Consider the following 16,702-nt stretch of genomic DNA (forward strand, 5'->3'; position numbering starts at 1 on the left):
TTCAGAGTTTGCAAATGCCCACCAAAGTTTTTACCTAGGTTAAATCAAATGATCTCAATCATAAACTTGTAAAACTATGAGCTCCTTCAAAGATGTTCACTAAATCACCAACAACGGACACTCAAAGAGTTGCACTAAAAATACCGAAATGAACACTCAAAAGAACCACAAAAAAGGTTCACACACAAATACCCACTAAATGGGTTTAAGAACAAGAGAAACATAATGAATTTATTGATTGTAATCCACAATAAAATTCATACATTGAGTGGGGGCAATGCCCCATATTTATACACAAAGAAAAGGGGGATATAGAAAGTCATTGGGCTCCCAACAACTCTCTTTGTATTGACTAGTCAATACTCTAACTAGTTCAATACAAACAAAAAGCAAACTAAAAAAACTAAAAAATAAAAAACACTAGTTACTAAGTTTATATATTTGCATTTTTAACACCCCTCAAACTTACGGTTGGATAACCAAAAGTTTATTCAGAAGAAAGTGAAATCTAAGAGTTGCGAGAGGTTTGGTGAAGAAATCTGTCAATTGATATTCTGAAATAACATAGGGAAGATCAATAATGTCGTGTAAGCATTTCTCTCGTACATAGTGACAACCCATCTCAATGTGTTTGATTCGTGTTAAATATATATATATATATATATATATATATATATATATATATATATATATATATATATATATATATATATATATATATATATATAATTTTCTTTGTATTGCCCAATAGGGGCATTTTGGTCTTTTTAACAACTTATTCTTTTTATTTCTTATTTTCTTTTTTCTTTTTTCTTTTTTTAACTTTTCTTTCTTTCAAGCATTGGAGCCCCCACCTTGGAGTCATTGACCGTTGGGAGCTCCCCAACGACTCCATGTGTGGGGAGCTCCCAATGGCTCCTCCTCCTCTTGGTTGTGTATATATAGGGGTATTTTCCCTTCATTTTGTAAAGAATTCTCTCTCACTCATTCTCAATAATATTTATCTTTTTGCCTTTTGGCATTATCCTTTTGTGGATTTATGTGTGTGCACTTAAATTGCTTATATTTACTCTTTGTTTCTTGTCCATTGTTGGACTTGTAAGTGTTTTACACTCGATATTTGTATTTTTGCTTACTTCATTACAGTTCGTTCATGGAAGGTCAGGTTGCTGACAATGTAAATAAAACTTTTGTTGTCACAACATAATCGGGATGCTCCTTTACTCTGAACACCCATGTCATTCAACAATCTTTTTAGCTAGACCACTTCCATAATGGTTGTACCTTTAAGAAATCAATGATTCACCTAAAAATACACAAAAACCAGTAGTTATGTGTCAGTTATTTGGATCTCCTCCCTTGTCAGCATTAGTATAAGTAATTAAATCTAAAGAGGAAGAGGCAAACAAGAAAAGTCCTCAAAAAACAGAAGTTTTAATATATCTAATAATGCACAAAATAGCTCTCATATGAACAGTGGTAGGAGCATGCTGAAATTGGCTTGTTGTGTGAAGTGCATGTGCAATGTCAGACCTCGTAATTGAGAGATATGATAGTGCCCCAACAAGTTGTCTGTAAGGTGTTGATTTTCAAGTGGTTCTCTATCATTAATCTTCATTTTGACATTGACAACTTTGAGAGTGTCAACCTTCTTATCATCTGAGATATCAGACCTGCCAACAATATCTAAAGCAAACTTAAATTGAGTCAACAGATAACCTCTAAAAGAATAAACAACTTCTATACCAAGAAATTTAAAAAAAAAAACAAATCAGTCATTTCAAAATGTGTTTTGAGAAGTCATTTAATGTTTTCAACTCCTTGTTTATCATTTCTAGTGATAATCATATTGTCTATGTAGAGGAGAAAGATAATAATACTTGCATCAGAAATCTTAACAAGCAAAGTTGTGTCAGTCAGACAAGATTGAAAACCAAATTCAAGCATAACTTGACTAAACTTGTCATACCAAGCCTTTGGTGCTTATTTAAAACCATACATGGCCTTATCCAAATGAAAATCTTTTCCTTTAGGAATACCTATGTCAGGTAGTGGTCTATATAAATTTTTTTAGCCAAGCTTTCTTTAAGAAATGCATTTTTAACAACCATTTGATATATAGGCAATTTCTTTACAAAGGCAAGAGCTACTAAGATCCTAACTGTAGTCATTCTAGCAACTGGAGTAAAGATTTTCTCATAGTCTATTTCATACTCTTGGGAATATCCCATGGCAACTAATCTGACTTTGTATTTTTCAAGAGTTTCGTCACTCTTGGTTTTAACTTTATACACCCATCAACAACCTATAGGCTTTTTTCCTGGTTGAATGTCTTGAATAGTCCAAGTATTCACCTTTTCTAAGACATTCAATTTTACTCTCATAGCTTCTACCCACTTAGGATGTTCCTTTGTTTCAGCATAGTTGGAAGGTTCTATGTAGGAATGTATTAATGCAATGTAGGCTTGATACTTGGGTGAAAAAAACTCATAGGACACAATTTTTTTAGAGATTTGTAACACTCTAGATGACTTTGTTTATATTTCTTTTTGTTTTTCATTACTGGTATATTTTTTAGGGCACACGGATGTTCTAAATTACCATGCTTAGAATATTGAATACAATCTTGATCCTTATGGGATGATTCTTCACTTATCACATCATTTTTAACTTCTTGGTCTGAATTCAACAAAAAAGAATACTCATTTATTTCCTTAGTTTTTTCAGTTTCAAAAAAACTTTCCTTTTTAAAAAAAGATACATTCCTTAACACAACTTTTTAGTTTTAAAGTCAAAACATTTATAACATTTTTTATTATTTGCATGTCCTAGAAAAACACAAGGAATAGCATGAGGAGAGAGTTTGTTATTTTTGTCAATAAAAATGAAACACTTGCATCTAAAAACCCTTAACCTAGAGTAATATGGGATTTGTTTGAAAAGTTTTTCAATAGGAGATGCATTTTTTAAAGAAGAGGATGGTATTCTGTTAATAAGATAAATTGCAGTTAAAGTGACTTTAGCGCAAAAAAATTTAATTACTTGATTTGTAATAAGTAAAGTCCTTGTTGTTTCTATAATATGATTATGCTTTCTTTCAACAAAACCATTTTGTTGAGGGGTATAAGGACATAAATTTTGATGTGTTATACCGTATAGGTTTAAGTAATCTTTAAATTCTTTTGATAAACTCTCTCCCTGAATTAGTGCGAAAGATAAAAATATCATTCTTAAATTGATTTTTGACTAGATTATGAAATATCTAGAAGTGTGAGAAAACTTCAGACTTCTGTTTAAGAAAATAAATCCAAGTGTGACTCATAAAATCATCCATAAAAACAATATAATACATAAAACCACCCTTTGATATAATAGGTGCAGGTCCTCACACATTCAAATGTATTAACTCAAGTGGTCGAGAAGAAACAAAAGTTCTTTCTTGAAATGACAATTTCTTCATTTTACCAAGAATACAATTTTCACATGTAAAATTTTTAAAATTACAAAAACTTTTCATCTTTGAAAAAAATTGGATCTTAGATATACTAGGATGACCAAGTTTCTTATGCCATAGATCCAAATCCACTTTCTAAACATTACATCAAAAAGTATTCTTGGGTATTTATAATGTAATATATGTATTTTCACACTTAGTTAAATTTGAGATTTTCAAAAATTTGGCTAAGAATAGAAAAAAAATGGTAGAACCTCGATTTTAGGCCGATGTTCTTTGAGTCTGGGCTTGGCCTAGGTCTCATCAACAAGGTCTAGATGAGTCAATCAAAAGGTGATAAAGAGTTTTATTTTCAACCTTTAAATTTGAGCTAAATTCAAACAATTTTCAGAGGCAAAATTTGAGTTATATATCGTTGGATGCGTCTTGAAATTCTGAACGTAATGATATTTTATTTTTTCGAATTTGAACTCTGGTTGGCCTAAAAATCACATTTTTTTCAAAAAAAGACTGACTCGACAGGCCGAGTCCGGATTTGGATCAGACTGCATTTGATCCAAATTAATATGGATCTGGACTCTGTCCAAGACCCATATTAATTAAGAATTGATCCAACCCAGGATCTAATTAGAATTTGGATATGGATTTTGATCTTGGATCTAGATTCGGATCCAAAATCCATACCCAACGAAAATACAACTTTAAATTTAAATTTTATATTTAAATTGAAGTTAACTAGAGTTAAAAGACTCCTAGAGGGATAAAGTACCCTCTGAAAGTTTTTGGATATTTAACTATTATTAAATAATTTATTTATTATTAAATTAAAATTAATTCTAAATTTCAATTTTGGTTATCTAAATGGACTCCCTAAAAGAGTCCCTAAATTGCTAAGAGATAAGAATTAGAAGAGTATTAAAAAAAGAATGACTTCTTTAGGAAAGAAATATGGAAAAATCAAAAGAAGGAATTCTAATAAAATTGGAAAGTAAGAGAGAGACTCTCAAATAGGAGAGTACTCTCTCCAACCACTCTAGAAGAGGGGGGGGGGGGGGGGGGGTCACCCCCTATTCTCTCTATAAATAGTTAAAAAAAGAAAGAAAGAAGGAAAATAGAAGAAGAGAAGCTTTCTTCTCCAAATATTCGTTGATTTTCCGATCTTTGTGAACTTCAAAAAAATAAGGTATGGGTTTATTATTTTGATTCGAATGAGAAAAAGAGCATAGATTGTTTTTTTATGCAAGGTTTTAGTAAAAAAACCCAAGAGAAAAGAGTAAATCTGAATATTTACTCTAAGATACACATGTGTGATTAACGAGTTTTCCTTTCTGAAAATTTGATTTGGAATATAAATATGTATATGTATATATATACATGTTTATATCTATATATCTTGGAGTGCCATGTATAAAACATGAGCAAATCTGGTCTAGATCTAGTGCACTAATATCTTGAAAAAAAAGGGTATGATCTGCATGTAGTTATAAAATTTTGTTGCATGCTTGTTGTCATGTTAAAACATGAACTTTGCTTTACTTTTGCTCATGTTAGAACAACATGTTTAGTTGCATGTTCCATGGCAAATCATCTTATATAGCATCCATGTGAAATCTGAATGTAAAATCAGCATATGCATGCTTACTTGATGGTGAATTTGTTTATACATGCATATCTGAATGTAAATCTGTATAAGCATGCTTACTTGACTGTGAATCTGTATATATAGGCGTATCTGAATACAGCTTGCATATACATGCATGCCCAATAGAAATATTTTTTTGATATATAGATGCTGGGATTGATTGGTAGCTCAACCGAGCTGATGCAGCAGAAGTTCCTCGAGTTGACTCAGGGGAACATGAGTCTGATGGACTACACCACCAGGTTCAGGAGCTTGGAGCGTTATTGCCCAAACCTTTTTTGCTGATTCATGGGCTGAAGGACGAACTTCGAGTTCATGTGATAATGAGCCAACCTACCACCCTTAGTGAAGCCATAGAGGCTGCGACAGTCCTGAATGAGGAGTGAGAGAGGTACAAGGATGGGTCACAGAAAAGAGGCGGCAATGGAGGTAGCTCTATGGGCAGAGCGAGGAAGAACCCACCTGCAGGTAGCAAGGCGCAGGGGGGTAAGAGGCAGCGGACCCAGTAGGGTCAACCCAACAGAGGCAGCAACTACAGGAAAAGGCCCTATATGTGTGTCGCAGATGCAATAAGAGCCATCCTTAGGGCTCTTGTTCATTGTTCAAGAGAGTCTACTACCAGTGCTAGCGCCTGAGCACATTACGACCCACTGTCCGGACAGGCCCACAGCTCAGAGAGGACCACAACAATAGCTACCGTAGCAGAGGCCTCTGCAGTAGCAGGGACAATAGAGGATGAACGAGAGAGTTTATGTTGCCACAGCTGCCACACAGGGTGATTAGACTGATTTGATCGAAGGCATCTTCTTAGCTGTTGATCATTATGCTCGTGTGATGTTTGATTCTGGTGCTACCCAGAGTTTTATATCCATATCGTTTGCGAGTTTGCTTGATTTGGTTCCTTCTAGCCTTAAGAAGGCTCTTGATGTGATGTCACGTATGGGTGCATCTTCTTCTTATGAAAAATACTTTCCTACAATTTGCGTGGTGATTAAAGGGCATGAGTTGTTTGTCGACTTGATCATCTTAGATATGACTTTTTATGATGTCGTTCTGTGTATGGACTGGTTGTTCAGACACAATGCTACCATCTAGTGTTGGGAAAAGAAAGTCCTTTTGGAGCACTCTGATTTGTCTGTTTTGGTACTTCAGTCGACTAGACCAGTGAGTGAGGTGAAAGTAGTCTCATCATTGAAGATATCCAAGTATCACAAGCAGGGTTGCATGGTGTTCTTGGCCAGTGTGTCTACGCAGGACAGTCAGGCGACACCCTTGGATCAGTTAGATGTTGTTCGAAAGTTTTCGGATGTCTTTCTTGAGGATTTGTCCGGATTGCCACTACATAGAGAGATTGAGTTCTCAATTGAATTAGTGTCTGGTACGACACTTGTTTCTCAAGCACCGTATCACATGGCACTTACAGAGCTGGTGGAGCTGAAGAAGCAGATGCAGGAGCTTCTTGACAAGGGTTTCATTAGGTTGAGTATATCTCCTTGGGGTGCATCGGTCCTCTTTATCAAGAAGGATGGTTCCATGCGGCTTTGTATTGATTACTGCATGTTGAACCAAGTGACAGTGAAGAATAAGTACCCCCCTGCCTAGGATCGATGACTTGTTTGATCAACTAAGGAAGGCAAAAGTGTTCTTAAAGATAGGCTTTCGTTCGGGGTACCATCAATTGAGGATCAGGGTGGAGGATATTCCGAAGATCGCATTCAGGTCTAGATATAGGCATTATGATTTTCTGGTGATGTCTTTTGGACTCATCAATGCCCCTACAACATTTATGGACCTCATGAATCTGGTCTTTAGTTTGTGGCTGGTCTCTTTTGTCATTGTGTTTATCAATAATATTCATATATACTCAGAGAGCATGGATGAGCACCGAGAGCATCTATGGATTATATTGCAGATACTGAGAGAACATCAATTTTATGCTAAGTTCTCGAAGTGCAAGTTTTGGCTCGATAGAGTGATGTTTCTCGGCTACGTGATCTCTGTGAAGGGTGCTGAGGTCGCCAGCCAAGGTGGAGGTCGTGTTGTCATGAGAGCAGTTAAGACTGTGACAAACATCAGGAGTTTCTTGGGATTGGTGGGTTACTATCGTCGATTCATCCAAGACTTCTCATGTATAGTTGCCTCGATGACTCGGCTATTGCAGAAGAGGGTGAAGTTTGATTGGTCACCTCGGTGTGAGGAGAGCTTTCAAGAGCTGAAGAAGAGGTTAACCACGACTACAATTTTGACGTTACCTTCTAGGACGGGTGGATTCGTAGTGTACAGCGATGCTTCAGGGACCAGACTGGGTTGTGTTCTTATACACTACGGAAAAGTTATTGCATATACTTCTCGACAACTGAAGGTGCACGAGAAGAATTACCCCATGCATGACTTGGAGTTAGTTGCAGTGGTCTTCGCACTGAAGATTTGACACCACTACTTATATGGAGAGCAATTTGAGGTCCTGTTTGATCACAAGAGCCTCAAGTACATTCACTCAACGTGATTTGAATTTGAAGCAGTTTAGGTAGTTGGAGTTCCTGAAGGTCTACAACTTCTCCATAGCCTACCACCCTGATAAGGCGAATGTGGTGGTAGATGTGCTTAGCGGGAAGGCATCGGTCACAACGGTCAGTCTGATAGGACGCAGTTGGGATCTAATCGAGGAGTTTGTCAGCTGACAAGCTTTTGCAGATGATTTCAGATGCATCCTTTATGCTGGGATGCAGGCGCGATCAAAGATTATAGATCGGATCAAGGAGCTTCAGTCAGTCGATCCAGATTTCAAGAGGTCATGCATAAGTGCCCAGAAGACAGATGCACAGTTTCATCGAGAGGAGGATGGGACCATCATGTTCAGAGACAGATAGTGGGTCCCAAAGGCACTATGGGAGGAGCTGATGAGCGAGGACTACAGGTCTAGATATTTCGTGCACCCTGGTTTCACCAAGATATTTAAAGATCTTTAGCGGACTTATTGGTGAAATGGGATGAAGCAGGGCATCGCTGAGTTCGTGTCTCAATGGCTCACCTGTTAGCAGGCGAAGATCGAGCACCAGAGACCTAGTGGACTTCTGTAGCCACTAGATCTCCTAGAGTGGAAGTGAGATGATATATCGATGAATTTCAGCATAGGGTTGTCGAGGACCTGACGACAACACGATGCCATCTGGGTGATAGTAGACAGACTGACGAAGAGTGCCTATCAGGATCAGTCAGAGTTTGGAGAGTTTAGCAGACCTATACATGGATGAGATAGTTAGACTTCACGGAGTACCACATTTGATTATGACAGATCAAGATCATCATTTTATGTCTCGATTCTAGCACCAACTTCAGACGACCCTTAACACTATGTTGAAGTTCAGCACGACATTCCATCCATAAACTGATGGACAGACAAAGCGTATGATACAGACACTCGAGGACATGTTGAGACCGTGCACTTTGGATTAGGCAGGAGACTAGGACAAGCATGTGAAGCTTGCAGAGTTCTTATACAAAAATAGCTATCATGCCAGTATTGATATGTCCTCGTACGAAGCTCTGTATGCAAGACCATGTCGATCTCCCGTGTGCTGGGATGAGGTTGGAGTGAGAGCAGTGGAGTCTCTAGAGATTATTCAGTATTACGCGGATCAAGCGCGTTTGATCCGAAAGAGGTTAGTCACAACATAAAGCATATATAAGAGCTATGCTGATCAGCAGCGTAGGGAGCTCAGTTTTGATATGGGTGATCATGTGTTCGTACGGATCTCGCCTATAAAGAGTGCTTTTTGATTTGGGAAGAAGGGGAAGTTGAGTCCTCTGTATATGAAACCCTTAAAGATCCTTGAGAGGGTTGGGGAGACCGCGTATCGAGTGATACTTTCTCCTCAGTTTTTACAGATCTATAACGTTTTTCATGTCTCGATGCTGAGAAAGTACGTACCTGACCCCTTATATGTGATTCACTATGAGGCGATCGAGGTATAACCTGACTTGATGACAGAGGAGAGGCCGATAGAGATTGTGGATCACTAGGAGAAGACACTACGTAGTAGAATGATCCCATTCGTGAAGGTGTGCTGGCAACATCACAGACTAAACGAGTGCACCTGGGAGCCTGAGGCAGATATGCATCAACACTACCCACACTTATTCAGTATGTCCCAATTCCATGGATGATTTTTTTAAGGGGATAGGGATGTAATATCGTATATTTTCATACTTAGTTAAATTTGAGATTTTCGAAAATTTGGCTAAGTATAGAAGAAAAATCAGTAGAACCTCGATTTTAGGCCGATGTTCTTTGAGTCTGGGCTTGGCCCAAGTCTCATCGACAAGGTCTACATGAGCCAATCGAAAGGTGATAATGAGTTTTACTTTCAACCTTTAAATTCAAGCGAAATTCAAGTTAAATTTAGATAAATTTTAGAGGCAAAATTTGAGTTATATATCGTTGGATGCGTCTTAAAATTTTGAGCATAATGATATTTTACTTTTTCAAATTCAGGCTCCGGTTGGCCCAAAAATCATAATTTTTTCAAAAAAAGGACCACCTTGACAGACCGGGTTCGAATTTAGATCAGACTGGATCCAATGCATTTGATCCAAATTAATATAGATTTGAACTCGGTCTAAGACCCATATTAATTAAGAATTTATCCAGTCTAGGATCCAATTGGAATTTGAATATGAATTTGGATCTTAGATTTAGATCCAAATCCAAAATCCATACCCAATAAAAATACAACTTAAAATTTAGTTTTTATATTTAAATTGAAGTTAACTAGAGTTAAAAAGACTCCCAGAGGGATAAGGTACCCTTTGAAAGTTTTTGGATATTTAATTATTAATAAATAAATAATTTATTATTAAATTAAAATTAATTCTGAATTTCAATTTTGGTTATCTAAATGGACTCCCTAAAAGAGTCCCTAAATTGCTAAGACATAAGAATTAGAAGAGTATTAAAAAAAGAAAAAAGACTTTAGGAAAGAAATATGAAAAAGTCAAAAGAAGGAATTCTAATAAAATTGGAAAGTAAGAGAGAGAGAGAGACTCCCAAATAGGAGAGTACTCTCTCCAGCCACTCTAGAAGGGGTTGGAGAGAAGGGGGGGGGCATCACCCCCTATCATCTCTATAAATAGTTCAAAAAAAAAAAAGAGGAAGAAAGAAAAGAGAAGAAGGAAGGAGAAGAAAGAAGAAGAGAGGCCGCTTTTTCCAAATATTCAGTGATTTTTTAGTCTTTGCAAACTTCAAAAAAATAAGGTATGGGTTTGTTCTTTTGATTCGAATGAGAAAAAGAGCGCAGATCAGTTTTCTATGTAAGGTTTTAGTAAAAAACACAAGAGAAAAGTGTAAATCTGATACACGTGTGGGATTAATGAGTTTTCCTTTTTGAAAATTTAATTTGGAATATAAATATGCACATATATATATAGTGCCGCAGATCCATAGATCTGGGCAGATCTGCCATGTATAAAACATGCGCAGATCTGGTCCAGATCTAATGCACTAATATCTTGAAAAAAAAGGGGGTATGATATGCATGTAGTTATAAAATTTCGTTGCATGTTTGTTGTCATGTTAAATTGAAACTTTGTTTTGCTTTTGCTCATGTTAGAACATGTTTAGTTGCATGTTCCATGGCATATCATCTTATATATCATCCATGTGAAATCTGAATGTAAAATTAGCATATGGATGCTTACTTGATGGTGAATTTGTTTATACATGCATATCTGAATGTAAATCTGTACAAGGATGTTTACTTGACTGTGAATCGATATATATAGGCATATATGAATACAACCTGCATATGCATGCATGCCTGATAGAAATATTTTTTTGATATATAGATGCCTAGTTGTTGGGATTGACTGGCAGCCTAGCCGAGCTGGGCAGGCCTCAATCCTGCTAGACCTAGCCAATCGGCTGGGCTGGTGCAGGCCTGGCAAACCCTGCCAAACCCAGTTTATATTGTTTTTACAAAAAAAAAGTTTTTTTTAACAAAGTCCCAACCAATTGTCAGTCGGTTGGACACTATTTTGGGCTTTAGTCTCAGTCGATTGTCAGTCGGCTGGGCAATGGTTGGGGCCTTAGTCCCAGCTGACCTGCAGTTGGCTGGGCAAGGAATATACTGCTAAAGCCCAACCAATTTTCGGTTGGGCAGGGTATTTAAAAATATATATAATAAATTTTTATTTTCACTTGGGGTCTCAATTGACCCAGTGTTTGCTGGGTATTTGGCCCTGATTTGGCCCATCCAACAAGCTGGCTGGGCAGAGTTTGAGCCTCAGCCTATTGGATCGGCTTGGCTTGGTGGGCCCAATTTGTGCAGATTAAAAATAAATAAATTAATATATATATATATATATAGTTAAGAGAGGATTTGGCTACATGTTGTCCTTAAAAAATGTCCAGATTTCTTCATGTGATTCATGCATTGGATTCCATTGTATATTCAGATTCGAGCATGACAAATGTTCATATTTTTGCACACTAAATGCATTGATTTGAGCATAAATTTTTTTTAGTATGGTGTACTAAATTTCCAGATTTGCTTATTGTAATAGATTTGGCTTTATGCATGTTAAGAATGAGACTTTTTCATGCTTAGAATTGATTTCTTATGCTTGATCAATGTCTTTATGCAAAATTACTTACATGTGCACGTGTAAACTTGAAATTTATGTGTTTATGCATGTACATAATTGCATGAGTGTTCACATGTTTTAGTTTGAGATGATTCATGAATAGAAGCATGTATTTGGCATGATCATGTGAACATATGCATATGAGTATTGTTATTCTTGCACATCCTTGATTTACTTATATGAATGTGCATTGAAAAGCATGTGAAATGAATGCATGAGTGACATGTTCTTTATGATTTTTGCTTTAGATGCATCGATGATCAAAAGTGAATCATTGTAGGTTGTGTGAGCCTTGAGCATGTGTTGCTCTTTGTTTAGTTGTTTTTATGCATGAAAAAAATCAAACTTGATATTATTATTCTAATTGCATTGTTTCATATTGCCATGGGATGTGGTCCCCTGATGAGTTTCGCATGTTGATTTGTGAAACATGTCATTGATTTTGCATGTTGATTTACAAAATAAAGATATTGAAATAATAAAAAGATAAAAGAAGATAACAGTGTAATTTATGCTTTCTGGATGTTCCTTCTTTAGTGTAGAAATCCTGGACTTGTGGTTTTGGAGAACCGTAAAAATACTAAAACTTCGTGTGTGTTGTTATGCCCTGAACCCAACTAGGTGGTTCACCTCAAAGCCACGATTTTAGGAAGATTTTGTCACTTTGTCTGAGGGTGGTGTGTAAACACAACTATTATTTTTGGTATACCAAGAAAATGGTATTGATTTTCATAATGTCCCAGCATTAGATATTGATTTCTAATATTCTGATGGATGATGTAGATTTCTAATATCGGTCGAGGACTAAGTATGGAACCTAGTAATAAAATACAAGTTGTGTGCTAAGCTACAACTGGAGACCTAACTTGACCTTGCAAATTTTTTACCCGTTTTGAGTATCCGCAAACAACGGTAATAAAAAGAGAAACTAAAAGTTTGTGTCCATTTAATAAAGACATGAATATAAAAAAACTCTGATAAAAGATAATAATTTATTCATGCATGTGCATTAAAATCATGCATATTCCTGTTATGCATTAGATTATGCATATTTACTTATGCTAAATTAATGATTGCATGATATTTGCTCCTTCATGCATGATAATGTTCCCTATTGCTTAATTTATGGTCCCTATTATTTATTAGTTGTTCCCTCTTGCTTAATAATTGTTTCCTATTGCATGAATGGTTAACTGAATTATGAATTTGTTATAGTTGCATCTCTCTAAATTGTTGCATGAATTTTATTTGTATTCTTTTTACTTATTTGATTTATTAGAGGAACCTATACGCAGGATCTGTGATTCTGACACCCATACTTTTGTATTTTTCAGAGTCTCTGAGACCCAATGAAGATACTTGCTATTATGAGGAGCTACGAGAGCTATACGAGTACTTGACATATTCTTTTAGGGACATCGTGGCTTCATATTTCGCTTTATTTAAATTCATTTGCATATGTTTTAAAACTATATGATTTTAATTAATGAAGTTGGTTTGGATTGGATGATGGTAATGTAAGATCCCTTATAGTTGTTGATGTATTATAACTGTAAAGGCCTCGGGTCTCCGAGAATGTTTTCACAATCATTTAAAAAAATGCCACTTTTACTGAGTATGAGTTGGGGTCGTTACATCCATATAGTATAAGCTTCATTCTCTATGACCTTTCTCAATCAGTTTCCCTGATCGCGATCATGCACTCGACAACCACGAGAAGAGAAGGAAACATTACATCCATGGTCAGATAATTGAGAAACAGATAAAAAATTTAAGTTAAGTTTAGAAATATATCTAATTTATGGAATATAAAATCTTTTTGAGTTTTGAGACATGTTTTCAAAATTTTCTATTCCTTTTATCTCAAGAGAAATTTCATCGGCGATGAAAACACTTGACCCACTTAAATGATGACATTGGGATAAAATATTATAATTTGGTATCATATGAAAAGAGGCACTTAAGTAAAGAAGCCAAAGAGATTTATCAGAATCAGAGACGCCAAAGAGACCGTGGCTCCCATGGATGAAGATGATCCTTTGAGTAGCGGTTGAAGAGCCTCCACTAATTATGTTAGGGACATGTTTTCAATGAATGGTTCACTTATCTCCTCTGAAAGTCCAACAGAGACAACATTTTTCTCATAGGGTTTCTTCAATTTAGGATAATATGTTTTTACATGTCCTAGTTCACGACAATAATAGCAAATAACTTTCTTTCTTTCATATAGATTGTCTTGCTTCTTATCATTTGGCCTTCCATAGTGTGGGGGTTTGTAGGTACGAACATAGTTTTTTTGTTTAGATACGGTTAGAACTGAGTCATCATTACACTTTGAAATTCTCGTTTTAAAGCCTATTTTCCTCCATACTTAAATCTTCTATTGTATATTCTATCGAAGAGACTTTTCCTCCATAAAGAAGAGTGAATTTGATGGATTCAAACTTCGATCCCATTCATTAATAAATTGGAAAAAATGCTCTGTATCTATTTGATTTTGACAGAGTTTTATGTCTTCTGGATAATGCTACTTTGGTTCAAGAAGAGCCAACTCTTTCCATAATTCGAACAAACTATTATAGTATTCTCTAATGCTTTTGTCATCTTACCATATTATATACCTTATTTTGTAAGTTGCAGACATATGCAATATCTTTAAGTGAGTACATTCTCTTAAGATAATCCCATGCATTGTTCGCATATTCAAATTTTGCAAGACTGAAACACTTCTTGATGTCGATGCTACTAATGAGTTAAGACATAATCTTGGCATGTCTCATTCTTCATTCCTTCCACTTTTTCTCATAAGTGGTTATTGCCTTATTTTTCTCAACCTTCGTAAGAGGTGCCTCTTTCTCACCTTCTACTTTGGTAAGGATTAGTTTAGGTTTCGGATCGATCTCATCCACTAATCTTCACAACCCTTTTCTCCATATAAGTTGATTTATAATTGAAGCCCACGTTACATAGTTAGAGTCGTTAAGCTTAATGGGTTTTATGGTGACATTATCATTGTCATCCATTTTTATAAGGGTGAAGAAAAAAAGAAGAGAAGAATAGAGAATGACAAGAGAAAAGACAAAAAGTAAAGGTGGAAGTCATGAGCACTTTACCACCATGCAAATGCCACCAATCATGAACACTTGGAATAGAAAATATAAGAGAGCTCAAATACTTTCAATTTTGGAATGACACACTTCCCAATGTTCTGAACACAATTTCAGCTTGATCACTAAGCTCTGATACCATGTAAGAATACAAATTCCTTCAAAGATGTTCACTAAATCACCAACAATGGACACTTAAAGAGTTCCACTAAAAATACCAAAATGAACACTCAAATGAACCACAAAAAGGGTTCACACACAAATACCCACTAAATGAGTTTAAGAACAAGAGAAAAATAATGAATTTATTGATTTTAATCCACACTAGAAATCATACATTGAGTGAGAGCAATGCCCCATATTTATACACAAAGAAAAGGGGGATATAGAGAGTTGTTGGGCTCCCAGCAGCTTTATTTAGAGTTGTTAGGAGTCCAACGACTCTCTTTGTATTGACTAGTCAATACTTTGACTAGTTCAATACAAACAAAAAGCAAATTAAAAAAGCTAAAAAATAAGAAAACCTTGTTACTAAGTTCATATATTTACATTTTTAACAAAACTAATGTTGGATTGATCTTGGGCTATGTCACACAGACTCTCCTTAGAGGATGTCGCACCCGCATCGACGCAACAAGGGTGCATGTGCGGCAAATATGAAACTTTGTTGCACCAGGTGAGGTCAAACAATTGTGGGTGTTGTCAAGCCGCACCTAGGATTATGTTTGTCCAAAATAGACTCGGTCACTTTTGACCTAGACCATTTTAGTCCAAAACAAAAAAAGTGAGGGAGTGTGGGTGTTAGGGAACAACTGTGCCCCCCCTTCCCGACAGCTCCTTGCCCTCTCTGATTGCTCCCCATCCCCGACTCTCCCTCCCTGACTCTTTCGATGTCTGCGCCGGCGAGAACCATAGGTACCTCTCTCTTCCTCCTCTGCTTCCTCTCTTTCTTCTTCTTCCTTCTCTCTCTATCGTCTCCTTCTTTCTTTCTTCCTCCTCCTCTTCCTCCCTTCTTCTTCTCCTCCTTCCTCTCCATCCCCTTGTTGTCGTAAGGGTTGAACCTCTGGTGAACCCAGGCTTTGGTTTACCAAAGCCGAACCCAGGCATGCTAGGTTCACCTCTAGTGAACTCAAGCTTAGGTTCACTAGAGGCCCAAAGTCAAACCTAGGCCTGTTGGGTTCGAATCTGGTGAACCTAGGCATGAGTTCACCATAATCAAATTCAGGCTAACTGGTGAACCCAAGCCTGGGTTCGGCTTTGGTGAACCCAGGCTTGGGTTCACCAGATGACTAGAGTTGAACCCAGGCTTGCTGGGTTTAGTTCTGGTGAACCTAGCTTGGGTTCACCAGAGGTCCAGAGCTGAACCCAGGCTTGCTAGGTCTGGCTATGGTGAACTCAGGCCTAGGTTCACCAAAACTTAACCCAGGTATAACATTGTGTATGATATACTTTTGGCATTGTTTGCTTTTTTTATTAATATATTTTACTTCTTTTTTGCTTGACTTGTTGGATTGTTTCATGTTTTCTTAATTCACTTAGCGTAGCCATAATATATTTAGGTTGATTTAATTTGTGGTGTTATTTTTTAGTGTTGAGGAATAACAATCGTAGATTGCTAATTTAATTTATGCATGATGGTATGATAATTGATTTTTTTTTGTTAAATTCATTTGACCTAAAGAACGATTTTTAGTAAATAAAAAATGATAAGCACATCTACATGTTTAAATTAAGCAAAATGTACCTGTATGGCTGAATTATGTTTTTTGATGTGATTAGGATGTTATACACATACATTCATATACATATATTTGTATGTATATATCATAGTCACCTGTATCGTTAACGGTAATTTAT

Source organism: Nuphar pumila, chromosome 2 (genome assembly GCF_984573655.1).
Source record: "Nuphar pumila chromosome 2, dmNupPumi1.hap1.1, whole genome shotgun sequence".
In the NCBI taxonomy this organism is placed as follows: Eukaryota; Viridiplantae; Streptophyta; class Magnoliopsida; order Nymphaeales; family Nymphaeaceae; genus Nuphar; species Nuphar pumila.